The 13,322-nt window shown below is 35.7% G+C and overlaps 1 long non-coding RNA gene across 1 annotated transcript; it reads left to right on the top strand.

Moving 5' to 3' along the window:
* The first annotated feature begins 361 nt into the window (after positions 1-361).
* On the top strand, positions 362-12,909 carry LOC140449585 (uncharacterized). The gene is made up of 2 exons (XR_011951834.1): positions 362-421; positions 12,577-12,909. It is a non-coding gene; the product is annotated as an uncharacterized lncRNA (long non-coding RNA).
* The last annotated feature ends 413 nt before the right edge of the window (positions 12,910-13,322 follow it).

Raw genomic sequence — 13,322 nt, 5'->3', positions numbered from 1 at the left:
AATAAAACCAAAACATAAATTAAACTTGTTTTGACAATTTATAAATTTCATTATTTGTTTAAATAAATATCATTTAAAATATTTAAAAACTGAAACAAACCTATCACAAAAATTGGCAACCTCGCACAGTCGCTGTCAAACTTCAATGCAAAAAACCATAATAAATCAAACAGGTTATATGAGCAAAATTTATTATTTTGTTGATATCAACAACTATTTTATTATAATCCAATGTTCTAATAAAAATTACTAAATATTACACACTAATATGATATAATTAAAAGGTTAGTAGTAATATATAAGTTTGTTTTATAAAAATATGTCTCAAATTAGGGTGGCTCATAAATGCGCTGGCACCCTATAATGGAACACTTGAATTCATAATTTGACCATACCGTAAATGCGTCCACAACTAAGGAATGTAAGTAATATAGTTAGTTCATAACTACCATTAATCAGTCTTAGTTTTCCTTGTATTTTGTTTTAAGTATATACATTTAGACAATAGTTATAGCAGTAGAGGACACTCCTAGTAATTAATCCAAATTGCGTACATTTCTGAATGTGATAATCAAATCATAATCAATCTGCAGGTTGCCACACGTGTTTGTGGAAAAAAATGTATAGCTCTTTGAGGCCTTACTATTTTATTTGTTAAATCGTGATAGCTAAATTGCATTCTTGATTAATACTTCTGTTGGGATTGTTTTCTATTGTTCTAGCAAAAGTTTTCGTTTTATGTACACTCCTAACTATTCTTTCAGTAACTTTTGTTACTTAAATAAGGTAGAAATTACCTAATTTTCATTATTTACAATCAATTTCTCTTCCATATAAAATATATTGAACAAACTTAAAATCATTTTGTTATAACAGTACTTACGCACAAACTTATAATGTATCTTATTAATTTTTTCCGATCATAGGTATAAGGTTTCTTAAATATTTTAAATTTTATGGTATTGTCACATAGAATCTCCATTTAGAATATTTGTTAGATATTCTGTTTCATTATGATCCATATTATCATCATCATTAGCTGGACAATCATTTATGAGTCTTGTTGTCTTCGAGGATTTTTCTCAATTCTGATCTGTTTTGTTTTCTTTCTCTTGTTGTAATTTTTAAGGTTAGCTCCATGCAAGTTTGAGTCTTCCATTTTACCTGTTTCCCACTGATGCATCACATACTATTTTCTTTTGTGTTTCCTTCTGCATCTGTTGAACATATCCAAAGTAAATATCCAATAATCTTTATTCATGTTTGATGTTAGGTTCTTTGTATGCTGTCTATAGTTCAAAATGAATCATCTGCATCATACATAATTTTCTTTCAGTCATGTAAGTATGCTGTGGTACCAGGATTTTTTATATTTGGTTTTTGTGTTTATATCAGATCTTAAATTGTTAATTAGACCATTATAATTTTTATATACAATCTGCATCCTTCTTTTAATTTGTTCTTACATTATTCTGGCTGGTGACTAGTGCACCTACTATGGTTATGTTCTGTAGATATCTCAACCATGTGGATTTGTCTACATGGATGTATTTTGTTTTGAATTCTTTAATTCAGAATTTTTATAGGATCTGCCATCTGATCATGAATATCTGATGATCTATTGTGGATGTGTAGAATCTAGACTAAGTAGTTATAGTATCCTTCAACTATTTGTTCCGTATATTTCAAATTACTGCGTAATTTCTGCACTCAAATAATTTTTGGTAATATCTTATAGGCAATTCAGCAAGTTACTCACTCTTTCTATAGTTTCTACATTGAAGTTGATCTCAATTTCTGTGTTGTAGGATGATATATGATCACAAGTGTATTCACAGTTTGTTACAGTTGATCCTGTGACACATCCTATGCAGATTTCCCATTTTAATGAATGTTATGATATCTGGATCTTGGTATATTTTCTATAGTTCAAAGTTATATCTTCTTCACCAAACTCCACTTCTTTTGTGCCTTTGTATGTATTGTAAGATTTTTCTTTCAAATGTAATTAATAATCTTTCCATACTTTTAGAGAGTGTATAAATTTCTAAACCATATGTAAGTACTAGTCTTAAGATTTTGTATATTTGGCATTTTGTTTTTCTTGTGACATCATTTGATCTCAGTTGCATAATTAAGCCATGGTAATATTTTTATTGGAATTGGATATTCTCCTCACTTCCCCTATAACATTGTTATAAGATGTAACTAGGGATCGCAAGTATGTAAAGTTTTTTACCCCATCAATGTTGTATTCTCCTATTAGATTCTGTAGCTGCCTTGTTGTGTTTTTATCGGCATGCATATCTTTTTCCTGATTGATTTTAATGCCACTATTTTGTGCAGTTCATTCTATTTGATTGAATGCATCTATTATTTCTTTTATTATAACCTTTGATTATGCACAAATGCTAGTATTTGCACATTAATTATTGTTTGAGTTTTTACTGTTGTTTCTCTTACTATTTTTTTGAGTATGATGTTGAACATGATGCATTATATCATTAGCACATGCAAATCCTACCCTTTCGACCAATTTCCTATGGAATTAAAATCGTGCATGTTTTTAGGATCCATTTATTTTTTCGGGCATGCGTATTTACGAGGTCCAGGAGGTTGTGAAACACAAAAAGTGGTCCTAATTTATTAAACAGTTTTGTATAAAACCATTTTTAGGTTTGGATAAGGGCCTCAAACAACTAAAAACAATGTTTTAAACCAAATAGGCCAAATTAAAGTATAAGAAACTGACAGAACAAGATTTGGTGAATTCAAAAATAATTGGTTGTTTTGATCCTTAAAAATCTTCACTTTCTTTTTTTTTCAGTTTTAAATTGTATAAGTTGAAAACGATCAACTTTAGAGAAAAATTACAATAAACCTTTTTTATTCAGACAAGCAATTATTGTTTAAATAAATTAGAACCTCTTCTGCTGGTATTATGTTTTAAGACGAAATAAGTTAAATACAAAGTTATCAATTAATTAAATTGTTTGTGTATTTAAATTAAATGTACACTACCTTTAATAATGAATGTTCTATCTTTCTTCTTCTTTCTTCAGCACCTTGGACTGAACTGTGGAATTTCATTCTTGCACTTGGATGGTCAGTGATAAACTATTTATTTTTATGGGGTTATATGACACTCTCTAGATGGTACTGATATTATATACTCAATGTGACTGTGCAACCGGAATAGTCTCTAAGTATTTAAGAATATTAATGCGGCATCTACATGACGACAGTATATTAGGTTACGCACGATAAGACACATACACGTTAATTTAAACTAAATAAGAAATGAAATAATTAATAAAATGTTAAAAGAACTAAAAAATATACATGGAGGGACGAAATACCTAGCTTGTCACCTTGACTAGTTTGTATTTATAGGTCGTTGTTGTAGCAGTAGTCGTTGTCACTATTCTGTTTCAGATGATTCGCTATCGTCATCTAAATTTATAATGACTTCATGCGCTTTATCCAGGATGTATTCTCGGCTGAAAGACTCTTCTTCTACTTTATCAACATGCCTGCAAGTATTTGCCCATATTTCTGGCGCGATTTCATTTAGCCTGATTTTTGCTAGTTCTAAAACATCTGCTAATTTAAAAGTCGTGTTTCTTGCTGCAACTTCATTTTTTAAAATGATCCATATCTTTTCAATTGGGTTAAGTTCCGGATGATATGGTGGTAAACGTAAAAACCGAGTGGCCGTGCTGTGCTAATAATTGGTCTATAGCATATACTGGATTTTTAGGTTTAGCAATGAGTACCTTACTGTAGAGCTCTGGTTTTGTTTTGCTTTCATTGAAAAATATGTTTCTTTCAGTCAACCATTTTTTCATGATGTCTTTTTTCAAAGCTGATGTAGGACATTTTTCAAGAGTCACATTATGATATGAGGCGTTGTCTATTACTAAAACTGAATTGGAAGGTAAATTGGGAAGAAGTTTGTCTTTGAACCACTTCATATAATTCTGGTGATTCATGTCATCATGATAATCACCAGTTTTTTGTCCAGATTTGAAAATGAGAGCAGCATTTTCTACAAATTCATTTTTACCACCACAATGTAAGATGATCAGTCGTTGCCCTTTAGATACCGGAGATTTTATGCACTTGTTTCGTCCATCATCTCAACCTTTTGGAACTGTGTGGGAACTATGTACATATATAAGTTTCATCACTATATACAATATTTCTATCTACAAAAATAGTGAGAATTACTTTAAAATTAGTAATAATATAAATAAAAATATCTTACTTTCAGATTTATACTTTTTGAGTTTTCTGTTCGTTTGGCTCTTATGTCAGTTTTTTCAATTACAATTTTCCTATTGTCTTCCACTTTTCTCCACCTAAATCCTAATTTCTTCACAATTTTTCTGAAAGAAGATAGTTTACCAGTTACAATTCCTTCGTTTCTAACAGATTCGTAAACAGCTTTCATGGTAGGTCTTCTTTTGTGGATAGCAGCAAATGTGTAAATGGTATTTCTTATGACGTGTTCCTCAAATGGATTGACTGATAACTTGGGGTTGGGCTGGCAAATACTTGTTCTGGGTGATACAAATTGTGAAGTTGCTGGTTTGGTTTTACCTTAATTATCCTCTTCACTGTACTTTCTGAGGTACGAGTTGCTTGAGCCACTCGCTCTATTAGGGGTAAATGAGTTGTGCAATATCCCAAATCTTTTTCCCGTTTCATAAATAAATAAACGTTAAAAATAATTTCTCTCCCTTGTCCATGGACCACTTTTCCATTGTTACTTTCCCTGTAAAACCGCTAGGTTTTAGAAAATAGATAAAATGTTAAATATTAGTTATGTTTAAGAAAAACATTTACAAAAAAATGAATTGAAAGAAAAGTACTTTAAAAGTGTGTAAAGCATTTAATTTCTAGCCGAGCCCCTTTGGCTTCATACACTCTAGGAACTAAATGCTTTACACACTTTAAAAGGACTTTTCATTTTAATTCATTAATTTATCATAAGCGTTTACAAAAAATATTAATTTTTTCCAAAAAATATTAAAACGTAGTCTGCAATTTGTTTAAACATCTTAGGCCAATAGTACTTTTGCGCTATTCGGCAAATTGTTTTTGCAATTCCTAAGTGGCCTGCTGTGGTCGAGTCATGATTTTCCTCCAAAATATCTTTCCTTTTATATCTTGGTACGCATAATTTCCATGGGTTATTAAACTCTGGGTCGGCTAAATTACGGCTGCTCCAAACGTGTTTATATAATTTCCCGTTTGATATTTGTAAATCCGGGAAATCGTCTGGGTTCTGGAGTACATTCCTATATAAATTATCGTACCAACTGCATGATTCCAGTTCTGATGCTAATAATTCCGACTCTGGTTCTTCGCTCTGGTTTTCTTGTGGTTGTCGTGACAAAGCATCTGCTACCTTGTTGAGGACTCCCTTTCTATATATTACCTCGAAATCGTACTGTTGCAGTTCTAAACTCCACCTGGCTAACCGACCTGACGGGTTTTTAAGGTTCTTCAGCCATTTGAGGGACTGATGGTCTGATATGACCTTAAAATTGTATCCTTCTATATACGGCCTCATTTGCTTTATCCCGTACACGATGGATAGACATTCTTTTTCCGTTGTGGAATATTTTGTCTCGGCTGGTGTGAGGGTTCGACTAGCATATGCAATTACTTTATCCTGGCCGTCGTATTTCTGTGTTAGTGCAACTCCAAGTCCACAGTTCGACGCATCTGTTTGCAGGTAAAATGTTTTCGAAAAATCGGGGCATGCTAATACTGGGGCCGATGTAAGTTTTGATTTTAGCTCTTCAAACGCGTTTTCCTGCTTATCGGTCCATTTCCATCTTATCTTCTTCTTCAGAAGCATGTTTAGCGGTCCTGCTATTGTCGAATAGTTCTCTATGAATCGGCGGTACCATGATGTTATTCCTAGGAACCGGCGGAGTTGACGCACATTTCTCGGTGCTGGAAGTCCGGTTATAGCGTTGGTTTTCTCCGGGTCGGTTTTTATTCCTTCTGCTCCAACCACATGTCCTAAGTATCTGAGTTCTGACTGGCAAAACGTGCATTTCTCGAAGTTCAGCTGTAATCTGGCTTCTTTCAGTCTTCGGAAAACTTCATGTAGGTGATTTAAATGCTCTTGGAGCGTTTTAGATATTACTACGATATCATCCAAGTAGGCAAACGCGAATTCCATATCGGGAGGTATTACCTTATCCAGTAGGCGTTGGAAAGTGGCTCCTGCGGAATGCAGTCCGAATGGGGTGGTTCTGAACTGAAAATGGCCTTTTCCGGGTACGCTGAATGCTGTCACTGGGCGGCTTGTTTCTTCTAGGGGTATTTGAAAATATCCCTGTTTCAAATCGAGGGTCGATATAAAATTTGCTTCCTTAAGTCTATCCAGAATTTCCGATATTCTGGGCAACGGATATGCGTCCTTATCTGATAGTTCGTTGACTTTTCTAAAGTCAATGCAAAATCTGTACGAGTTATCCTTTTTCCTAACTAGTACAATCGGTGAACTCCAACCACTTGTGGAGGGTTCGATGGTTCCTTCTTTTAACATCTTGTCCACTTCTTGGTTGATGATCTGTAGCATTGCGGGATTGTGCCGCCTATAAGGCTGCTTGACTGGATCGCACTTTTTCTTCAATTTTATTTCGTGTCTTATTAAGTTGGTGGGTCCTGTTATATTCTCAAACTCCCTTAGTTCTTTTCTTAGGAACCTTTCTAACTCCGTATTTTGAGTGGAGTCTTTTAAAGTGTTACATGTCTCTTCTTGATGTTGTATGTATTGTTTGGTCGTATGTTTATCGAATTTAAGTTCGATAGAATGGTTCCTGACGAATTCCACTCCTATTAATGCATCTTCCGTCAACCCTGGCATTACTATGAATGTTTGTCGGGTTTGTAACTTATCGATCTCGCATTCAATTGTCAACTTCTGGTTAAGCTCGATTGACGCTCCATTTGCTAGTCTTGTTCTCCCGCTGTAGCTATCTAGAGAGTCCTTGTATATCTGAGCTATTCTATCCCCGACGTAATTTTTAGTAGTTCCTGTGTCGATGAGCGCTCTGTATGTTCTTTGCCCTATTTTTAGTGATGCGAACAGTCGAATGTCATTGCTTGCTGGCTGTGTAACGGCGAAAACGAATGGAGTCGAATCTTGTTTTACAGACTGGGACGACTCCTTGTTTCTCCAGTCTGTAATTCGTTTCCCTGACGCCTGAAACAGCAGTCGCTGCTGTAAACCCCTTCTCTGCCGCAACGCGAACAAAACTTTTTCCATGGGTTTTTGAAGTTTTTACGGCTGTGACCTGGCATCTTGCATCTAAAGCATGCCGTTTTCGCATCGTACTCTGCTTGCTCTGTGCGTCTCCAGTTTCCACGGCAAATCTGATTTGCTCGGGTCTTTTCGTCTTCTAGAGCTTCGTATTCTTGGGCTAAATCCTGTAATTCGGCTAAGTTTCCGAAATCCCGGCGGCGAGCATAAAGCTTATATTCTGGTAACAAATTTTTGTATATCCTTTCGAGTTCTTGGTTTTTGGAAAAAGAGCCTTCTTGTCTGATTAATGTTTGAATCTCCGTGATATATCTATCTACTGGTTCGTTCTGTCTCTGTCTTCTGTTTCGGATTTCCTCTTCTAGTTGTAGCACATATCCCCTGGGATAGAAAGCTTTTTTAAAATCTTCGCTGAAATCTGTCCATGACTTCCAATTTTTGTTATTGTTTCTGTACCATAACAAAGCGTGGTCTCCTAATAATTCAGGTAATGCTCTTAGTAGATCTTGTTTATCGATCTCGTAGGCCAAGCTTAATTCGTCTATCCTCTCTAAGAATTCTATTGCATCCGAATGTTTCTTGTCGAAGTGTGTGTTCCACTTTCGTACTTGATTTAGCAATTCTGGTTGCCCCATTTGTTTCGTTATTGTTAATTCCTGTAATTGTCTTCGGATGCCCGAAATTTCCTGGGCCAGTGTGTCGGATTCTGTTCCCTTGGAAGTTTTTTCTTTTGGGATTGTTCCTGTAGCTTCCTCGCGATTTTTAAAATAGGTTCTGAGTCGTGCTCTCAATTCGTCGACGGTTCCCTTGGGATTTAAGCCGTATTTTTCGGCCTCGCTCTGCAATTCCTCTTTGCAAAGTCGGTTTATCCACGACGTACCTGTTACTGAGTCTGTGTCTTTATCTGTCGGCATGTTATTAGTCCCTGCTCGGGCGCCAGTTTGTGATGGGTAGCTCTTTCGGGGCGACAGACTCAGTAAAACACAGGTTTGAAATAAAAATAAATCTATTAATTTAGTATATACAATAAATAAAAATAAAAAGGAATTCTACGTTGTATACTTATACAATAAATAAAACTAAAACGAATTCTACTGGATCCCGTGATGAACGAAGTCCTCGGCGAACGTCTATAAAAGAAAAGAAATTAATTAGTACTACTAATAAGAAACGGAATGGGGGAAATCGATCGCATGCAGATTTATACTCGCTTTCGCTTCAATTCAGCGAAAGCTCCGAATATGCTCGCAAAACAAAATATTTAGCTGTGCAGACCCATGGCAATGTTCAATACACAATGCCGACGGGTTCCGCTTGCCTAAGGACAGAATATGATCCTCAATACGGAAATCTCTCTGTCCCGGTTGGTTCTGTGCAGATCCGCGGTAATGCTCAATACGCAACACCGATGGGTTCCGCTTGGTTAGGGACAGAGTACGATCCTCAATACGGAACTCTCTCTGTCCAGAATGGCTCGCCGGTTCACTACACCGGCGAGTCAGGGAGCCTAGAGCGCTAGCTACAAGACTGTCTAATTCCGCTATTCACACGCCTTAAATAGCCGTTTGAATCCCACTACGCCGTCAGGTTGTAGAAGTGGATGCGCAAATATTGACACTCCCACGGTTCGAACTGTTAAACGATCAGAGCATCGTTACATAATTAGATTAGAATAATTAGATATCATTACGATAAAAGTTTACAGTTCGCGTACATAATGAAGTTGAAAATTTGTTTTGAAATAATAACGACAACTGTACCTAAAAAGTATATAAATTTTAACATTGTGACATACCACCTTAAGCGCAATGGCATCCTTTTCTAAATAAACTTGTACTTCCGAAAGACCGTTGCAGGGACAGACGCGAGAAATTGTGTAAAATTTTTATAAACATTTAAAATATATTTCATCATCTTTGGCTCGACAATCCTCTGTGGATCTTGGCCTGCTCTAAGATTCGTCGCCATTCTGTTCGGTTTCTGGCAACATGTTGCCATCTTCTGATTTTTAATATCCGTAAGTCGGTGTCTACTCCATCTAACCACCTTATTCGCGGTCGGCCTTTGCTTCTTCTTCCTACAGGTGTTTCTGTGGTTAGCTTTTTAGCAATCGTATTTTCTGGCATTCATATTATGTGTCCAGCCCATCTAAGTCGCTGTGTTTTAATGAACGTTATGACATCTGGCTCATCAAAGAGCTGATACAATTCAAAATTATATCTTCTGCGCCACTGCCCTTGGTCGTTTATAGCTCCAAATATTTTGTAGTATTTTACGCTCAAATATTCCCAAAAGTCTTTCATCTTTCTGCGTTAGAGTCCATGTTTATGCTCTATTCTGCATATGTGAGGACCGATCACAGCAATGTTTTGTATATAATAATTTTAGTTCTTCTTTGAATGTTTCTTGAGTGGAAATGCTTTTGGAGTCCATAGTATGCCCTATTTGTAAGATTTATTCGTCTTTTGATTTCTTCGCTTGTTTTATTGGTAGCAGTCAATAGCGACCCAAGGTATGTGAAGTTGTCAACACGCCCAAAGGTATGACTTCCAAAGACTGTTTCTCGTTCCTCATTTGCTATCGGATCCTTTGTAACCAACATGTACTTGGTTTTATCTTCGTTGATGACTAGACCGACCTGTTTCGCCGCTGTTTCCAATTCTAGGAGATATTGCTCAACATCTCGCTTGCTACGCCCTATTATGTCAATGTCATCAGCATATGCTAAGACTTGTATCGATCTATTGTAAATATTACCGCCGTCCCTAATTCGTGTATCTCGGACTGCCTTTTCTAAGGCAATATTAAATAGGAGGCAAGCCAGAGCATCCCCTTGTCTGAGTCCATCCTTTATCTCAAAGGATCTAGAATTCTCTCCCTGTATTCTAACAGTGGCTTCTAAGTTAGACATTGTCATTCTCGTTAGTCGGATAAGTTTGTCTGGTATACTAAACTCATGCATTGATTGGTATAGCACTGTTCTCTTGACACTGTCGTATGCGGCCTTGAAGTCGACGAATAGGTGCTGGGTTTCAATATTGAATTCTAATGTTTTCTCGAGAATCTGTCTTATTGAATGAATCTGGTCAATTGTTGATTTTTCTGGAGTGAATCCAGCTTGATATTTACCAACTATGCCCACTGTGTAAACTTGCAGCCTTTCGTAGAGAATATTTGCTAGTATTTTGTAAGCAGTTGTTAACAGGGTTATACCTCTATAGTTGTCACACTGGAGCTGGTCACCTTTTTTATGTAACGGGCATATCACGCCTTGAGACCATTCACAAGGCATGGTCTTATTATGCCAAACAAGAAGTAAAAGCTTATGCAGTGTCTGTAGTAGGGCATCGCCACCATTCTTGTAGAGCTCACTGCAAATTTGATCAATTCCTGGTGATTTATTATTTTTAAGCTTTTTAATGGCTTGGGCAACGTTTTCGATGGTAGATGGTCTTTCGTTTGGGTTGAAAGGATTCCAATCATTTCGATTTGCTAGGGTGTTATCTGCTTCTTCGATATGATGGCCATTAAATTTTGCATCGAAAAATTCAATCCATCTGTTTAGGATTGAGGCCGTATCATTTAGGATGTTTCCTTCTACATCCTTACAGCTCCTTATTCTTGGCTTAAACTCTTTGCGCATTTTGTTTAGATTTCTGTAGAACTTTCGAGTTTCATTTTGATTTCTTAGCCATTCTGTGCTTTCCAACTGCTTTTGCTCAAATTGTCTTTTTTTTCTTCTATGTAATCGTTTTTCTTCTCTTCTTAGGGTCCGGTATTCTTCCTTTGCTCTTCTTGTGCATCCAGCTTGATTTGTCTTTTTTGTCTTTGTTTTTGTTATCTGTTGCTTCTTGGCACTCCTTGTCAAACCATTCGTTTTCTTTAACTGGTTTGGTTTTCCCCAATATTTTTGTTGCTTTCTCAGTTATTATATTTTTACATTTTGTCCACAGTTCCTCTACATTTTCCCTCACCTCCAGGCTCTCCATTTGTCTCCTGTACTCTCTCACAACGGTTTCAATGTGCAGATTATCAACATTAATTCTGTCTTGTTTTGTGTGTTTATCTTTCTTTAGGTTTGATATTCTTCCTCTGATTTTTGCCATTACAAGAAAGTGGTCACTGTCAATGTTTGGGCCTTGGTAGCTTCTGACGTCTATGAGATCGGAAGAGTGCCTTGCATCTATCAGGATGTGATCTATCTGGTTAATGGTTTCGTTATCAGGGGATTTCCATGTTCCTTTGTGTATCATTTTATGGGGAAATCTTGTTCCTCCTACTATCATGTTTTTAGTACTTGCAAAGTTTATTAGTCTCAACCCGTTATCATTTGACTCTTCGTGTAAGCTCTCACGTCCTATAGTTGGCTGGAAAAATTGCTCTTTGCCAATTTTTGCATTAAGGTCCCCAGCAATGATTTTCACGTCATAACGTGGACATCGATCATATCCTTTGTCTAAGGTGTCATAGAATTCATCTTTTTCATTATCCTCCTTTTCTTCCGTAGGTGCGTGTACACTAAGTAAGCTATAATTAAAGAATTTTCCTTCAAGGCGTAGATAACATATTATTCTGTTGTTTATGGGTTTAAAGTTAAGGACTAATTGCTTTACTTTTTTACTGACTAGAAAACCACTGCCAAACTCGTGTCGGGTGCTATGTCCGCTATAGTATATATTGTAGTCGGTTCTTGTGTTAGCAGTCTAAGAGCACCTGGGGCATAAAGGGTTCATACATTCCATGTGCATATCCGTAAATCGTTATTCCATTGTCGTTTGCTAGGTCGTCGTGAATTAAACAGTCCGGCTTTTCCACTTTGTGCTTTCATAACAATGAGTTTTTTTAAGGGAAGGGGTCGTTAACCTTTTGCCCAACCCCTTAATCTTCGAAGGATCATTTCTCCCACTCTCGTTTGCCCTGACTCTGCTTCCCACTGGGGTTGGTTACCACAATCTTCCACAGAGTTGCTCAGATTACCAGGGTTCACCGCGTGGAGATGAGAGTTGGAATTGAGTAGAAGAGCAGGGATTGAACAGGATGCAGCGTCATATTTTACGCATCACTACCCCATTTGAACCCCTTAAAATACATTTAAATACATTTAAAATAAAAAAATAAAATTAAAATTTTTTAATATACCTTTTATAAAGGAATTTTTAAATAAATTTAAAATACAGTTCTATGTTGCGTAACTTTTGGGGTTACTTCAAACCATGTCGCGGGCCTGATTGAATATATATTGATATTGATTGAATAGATGTTGATTTACTCTAATTCTATTTTTTTTTCAGGTTAAACAGCCATGCTCAAATGCGGTGTCTCAAATGGTGTCTGAATACATATAAATGGATTTTTAATTATTAAGGAACGTGGACATCATGGAGTTTGGTTTGCTGGTTACCACAAAAGCTTTTCTGTCAGAAGATGAAATTTTAAGTTTAATCTTTTTTATGGATTCGTAGAAATAATATGCTGGTGTATCGGATCGACACCGAATTGGATGTAGAATATAAGGCAGGATAGCATCAAAAAAGAGATAGCCGATTATAGCATTCAATATCTTGATCTATCGATGATTAATGTACTGTCCTAAAGCATTGTTAATATTAAATTTTGTTTCTTGTGGTGTTTTTTTATAGCCAGTTTTCCTGTAGATCTACATTAATTGTATTATTTTTTCAGAAAATATTAATATTTTATGAACTTTATCAACAATCTTAAACTTCTTCTTTTTCTTTTTATGTAGATATGACTGTTTGTTTTTCAATGTGCCTCCAGTAAGTTGAGGTTCCATCGTTTTCGTGGTCTTCCTACTGACGATATTCTTATTGGAGAACCGCCTTTTGCCATCTTTACTGTTCTATTTGTTGTCCGTTTTAGAGTTAAATTGTAAAATTATTAACCAGACACAAAAAGTATATATATATATATATATATATATATATATATATATATATATATATATATATATATATATATATATATATATATATATATATATATATAATAATAATGTGATGGATGAGGCACTTGGACA

Source organism: Diabrotica undecimpunctata, chromosome 9 (assembly GCF_040954645.1).
Source record: "Diabrotica undecimpunctata isolate CICGRU chromosome 9, icDiaUnde3, whole genome shotgun sequence".
In the NCBI taxonomy this organism is placed as follows: domain Eukaryota; kingdom Metazoa; phylum Arthropoda; class Insecta; order Coleoptera; family Chrysomelidae; genus Diabrotica; species Diabrotica undecimpunctata.
This window is presented reverse-complemented; position numbering and strand designations above follow the sequence as displayed.